We start from the raw sequence: 5,649 nt of genomic DNA on the forward strand, positions 1-5,649 counted from the left end.
GGGTAGTCTAAAATAAGTATATATTTCAAGCTAATCTCTCCAAATCCTCTCTAAAATCTTGATTCTCGCTACTTGAATATGGGTTGTAATTTGAATAAAACCAAGGAAATTTGATGGGACTATAGTGACTATGTTGGATACAATAGAGACAAAGTAAAATTGCAACATTGAGGGCTAGTTTGGGGCTTGGGTGGTTCCCTACATGTAAACATTCTATATCACATATGTTCAATGCCTATTTAAAAAACCTTATATGTGAGATTTCCCTACATTAAGCACACCCGTTTCCTATTAAATCTCTTAATAACACTCTTCTGTATATAAAACTATAAAAACCATAAAATTCCTTGTTTTGAATCCACATGTGTAAGGGTGAGATTTGGGGATTCTTAAATGCTTAAGTACTTTCTCTAATAATAGAGATAGCAAGCGAAAACAAGTGTCCTAGAAGACATACCATGCCTTCTGGTGAATGATTAGAAAAGATGGGGAGTATTTCAAAGCACTAGGGGTAGGGTATGGATAAGATATGTGTTAGAAACTGAATTATAGTGGAGACAAAAACATAGCATCTCTCAATTGAAGTGTTGACCCCCTACTTAAATAGAGGTGGCTAACCCTTCTTTAGCCCTCTACATTAGTTTAGAGTTAGTTAATAAGTTAATGGATTGATTATGATCAGTTAGTTGAAGTTGGGGAGGGATGTGATTGATCTAACCATCCCAACTAGTTTGTTGTATACTTTTGTGAATAGAAATCTTGATCAATTCTCTTTGATTTGGATTAGCCCTTATCCCTTTAGTATCTCTCTTTCTAAATAGCAATCTTTATTAGTTCTCTTTGCTTTAGATCAATTCCTATTGTCTCAAGATTTATCTTTTGGATTATGGATTGATGTCAAGATTGATATTAGCATACTTTAGTTGAGAGATTTGAGCTTGGAGATTCTCAAAAGTAGTAGACAAGAGAGAAAAGACAAGTTGATTCTAGCCACAACACATAAGGGTGATATCATGAGGTGTAGTGTATGGCCCCAATCCTTGGCTTTATCTTACAACATCACTCGACAAACTCTTGCTTTGGGCTTTGATTGCAAAAGATACAAACTTAGACTAGGTATTTGGGTTCCCTTGGATTCTAATACAAATTGTATGTCTTTCAAACTTAAGGTACAACTTATAGCACATGAAGAAGCAAAGGAGGTAAATGTTACTTCCAATTGGAATCTAAAGGGTATATGGGATACCTTGGATTTGCTAGACAATACATCCCCTAGCTATAAGTTCAAAGTCAATGTTACAACAATGGGAAATAGAGCTAAATTCTCTTTCTCTTGTATGACTTGTTTGCCTCCCACAATTGTAAGTTTTGAGCCATAAATATGAAAAGTTTGCAAGATCTCATCTTGTTGAGTGATATTGTTAAAAAGATATTGTTCAATACAAACATATAAGCCACTATGAAGCAAGTTGCCTTTCGAATCTATTAATGTGAAATTACTATGAATACATAGGATAAAAAGCTTTTCATTACATCATGCGCTACAAAACTGAAGTGTAAATATATAAGGATGCAAAATAATAAGGTATCCTCCTAAGTTTCTATTTGTATCTATGTTTCTCCTGTCTTCGCTTCTCTTCAAGCTTAAGAGGAGATAAATCAACTCAATGCACCACTCCCTTATCCACCACATATATGAGTCAGGGTAATCCTGACACTATAGAAATAAATGTAACAAGTTAGTGAATTGATAAGGGTCCCTCCAAAAAATGAACAATATGAAAGACACTTACATTCATCCCATCTACCTTAAGTAGCTTTGAATCTTTTATCTTGCAACCATTTAAAATCACTCTCCATCCTCAAGTATGTGCATCACTTTGCAATGGTACTCCTTGTTGGAGAAAGTTGTATGGTTTTCTAGGATCAACAATATCCTTATATGTGGTATCCAAAAAGGTAGTTACAAGCCTACCAGCACTATAGATGGAAACTTGTAACTAGAATAGACAAACAAATAAAATAAACCATTAACAAAAAAGTAAGCAACCTTCCATTCAATGCATATTTTTTCTTAGCCATGAATACCACTTAGAGAATTCATGAGAATATTTCTCTAGTAAGTACTTCGATCTATATAAGACTACAATGACCTCTGTAAAGCAAATAGTAGTAAAAAATAAATGCAACAACAAAGAAGTATAAGTTAACCCTTTTGGAAAATTGCATAGCTTTTGGTGTAAGAAAAAAAGACATGGTAGTTTATAATGGAATAAAAATATTTGAAAAACATTGTTGTGTTTAAACTAGATCTTAAAAAAATTCCATCGATAATAGTGGATCATCAATATATATACTTTTAGAGATATCTTGGCTAAGAGAAGAAATCAATGCCCTATAGCCAATATCAAAAACATAGGAAAGTTATTCACAATCAACATCACAATCATTCTAAATACTTAAAATTTTTTAGAATCAAAATGCCTTGCCTTATGCAACAATAAATTGCAAAGTCGAACAATTGAATATCTTTTTTCTCTAGCATAGACTTGTCCTCATGAGATGTGCTAAGATAGTTCTCTTCTTTAGAAGTGCAAGAAACATTGACAGCCACCTGGCCATACACTTTACCCATCCTCTCATAATTAATAGGACCAAGCAAAGCAATTCTTCTCTTGCAAATCTTGTCCTTGATTTCTATGTCCTCTTGCATTTTTTCTTCCAGGATAAACTCCTGCTGAGATGCACCCCTTGTTGGGGATATGTGAGTCATATCAATCGACCTTTGGCTCTTTAACTTTGCTAGAAAATTTTGAGGGAAGGTTAAGGATCTCAAAGGATTTATGATCAATAGTGGGTAAGGACCTCAATACATTGTCAACTAATTTTGTTGACCATGCTAAAATTTTTATTCATCAAGGTGATCTTATGAGCATGAGAAGAGAGCGTAACCTTCATTCATAAAGTCAATAATGAAATCTTCAACTACCTCATGAAGACAACAAGCTACCATTTCTTGTGAAGGTCAAATTCAGTGGACACTCTTGATAATCTATCAAAAATATCATTGACAACTCTGATAAAAGTTGTCTTGAGAATGACATGCTGTGTGGCTCTCTTGGCCTTCATTATCTCACTAAAACACTTCTTCATATAGTAGAACCCAAATCTTCTCTTTCTCTTTATTGCTTGGAAGGCTCACTACCTTGAACAGAAGAGGATGGTCCAACGTGATCTATTAGATGATTAGGTGTCCCGAGGGAGATTGGAACCTTGCCCATTGTTGGAGGAGAGAACTATCCACCAAGATCAAAGGGTTTCTCATCAACCATAGATGGTGTTGTTACCTTCCCTTGAGTAGGAGGAGAAAACACATTCTCTACACTAGATTGCTTTGATTGCATACTTGGAGACTAGACAAAACCAGGAGTGGGGGGATCTTAGGGGCAATAGACTCTGGAACCTTTGATGGACTAGCCTCTAATCCACTATCCTTGCTGTCTATATAAAATTTCCTTATTGTAGCAGTGGATACCTTGGCTAGTGAACTATTGTGCCATATCATGAGGTACAATAGCCATTGTGAGATTGACAAAGAGTGAGAGAGAAATGATATGGCATGATAAGCAGGAGGAGGAACCAAAAAATGACTCTCGTACTGTTATCTGATGACTAAAATGTTCCACATGAGCTAGGGGCCATCTTATATAGCTGGTGTGGCCTATGACATGTTGCATCCTTGTTGAGATGGCAAGCTCAACATATGTGGACATTGATGATGATCTGCCTAGCTAAATGGGTCCGCACATCCACACTTAGCATGTCGATCATTATGATCCTCACATGGCCTCTAACTTATTACTTATCACATGGCCTCACATGGCCTCTGACTTATTACTTATTATATTTAGTTTTTCGCACCTACCTATTGCTAACATAGTTATAACACTAGTCAATTAGTATAGTCAATTATGCAATGTTTGACTTAGCATGCCACTTTTCTTTATGTTATATCTTATCTATGCTTTGTGTACATTGTATTGGTGTAAAAGAAGAAGAAGAAACTAGCAAAAAACATTTTTTCCTCTATCTCTTTTCTTGTGTTCTTCAATGAGCTTCCTATTATGTGTATGGTGTGTATTTGGTGCAATAGCTCAAGCAAGTCCCTCACAACATGATTCTTGACATGGTATAAGAGCGCTACCATTGAGAGTCTGGTTTTGAAGGCCAAAGTGAAGGAGCAGAAGCAAGGATTCAAGCAAGCAAGCAATGGGTAAGAAGCTCTCACATCCTTCCACTCTTTCTCTTGGATAGTGCTTGTGGAGGCATCGGAAGTAGGGCAAGGTGAAAATCTCAGATTGTTGTGAGATTTGGTGTGCGATCAGAGCACTCTATATTTTGCAAATTAGTCCTTTGGGGATGTCCCACTGCTTTTTGGGGTATTTAAATCCATTTCAGACCCCATTTTAGAGCCGCAAGATTGTGAATAGTAGTTTCAAGGGACATTATGATTTTAGTCGTATCAACCAAAGTGCACTGGTGCAGATTTTGAATCTATAATTTTTGCGGTATTTGTCAGGAAGCAAACATAAGTTTTATTTGCAAACAGGTTGCAGATTACATATACTATTGAGCAATCAATGAAAAAGGTTTCTTGGTGTATTGTTGTGTACTTGTTGTGAAAGGTTACAGAAGACTTGTATGTTGTTTTGTATCATTTTTGTGATAATGGCAAATAAAGATGGAAATCCCATCATTGAGAAGTTGGACAAGAACTATCCTTCATGGAAGTTCCATGTGACAAACTTCCTTATGGGAAAGGACCTTTATGAGTTCGTTTTAGTTAAAGAAAAGGAGTCACAATTGAGTATCCATACAACTGCATATGAATTAAAGAAGTGGAAAAAATGGAATGCAAAGGACAAAAAGGTGATGTATTGGCTATTCGCAGTCATTGATAATACTATGTTGGGACATATCAAGAGTGAAAAAACTTCACATATAGCTTGTACAATTTTTGAGAACATGTTTTCAGTAAATACAAATGCACGAAAGGTTCAACTCAAGAAAAAGTTGAATACTTTGAAGAAAGAAATGAAAAATGTCTGTCAACAAGCATGTTTTGAAGGTGAGGAGCATTGTAGATGCTTTGGCAATGATTGATACAATGCCCGATGGTGATGATGATTTGGTTTTATCTACTTTGGATGGCCTTAATAATAAGGCTTGGAAATCGTTTATCACTTCTGTATATGTACGAAAGCCATTTCTAGATTTTGATGAGTTGGCCTCTCTCATGTTACTGAGAAGATCAATATGCAGGGTGACTCATCTGACTAAAATGGTGAACATGTCCAAACATTTTACTCAAGTTCAAAAAGGGGACATGGCAAATCCTCTTTGAAAGGTCGTAGTATGGGATGTGCTGATAATAACTAGCAAAATAGGTTAAATCAACAATTCAATGAAATGCAAGTTTCAGGGGACTGTGGAAAATTTAGAGGCAGTAGGGGGAGCTCTAGAGGAAGAGGTGGATGGGTAGAACAGAGGTTCTAAAAATTTTGGTATTTTTTGTCATTATTGCAAAAAAACTGGTCATATTGCAACACGTTACTATTCTAAGAAGGATGATATCCATAGTGATAAATT

Source organism: Lygodium microphyllum, chromosome 26, assembly GCF_053477565.2.
Source record: "Lygodium microphyllum isolate KBCC chromosome 26, Lygodium_microphyllum_v1.1.10, whole genome shotgun sequence".
Taxonomy (NCBI): domain Eukaryota; kingdom Viridiplantae; phylum Streptophyta; class Polypodiopsida; order Schizaeales; family Lygodiaceae; genus Lygodium; species Lygodium microphyllum.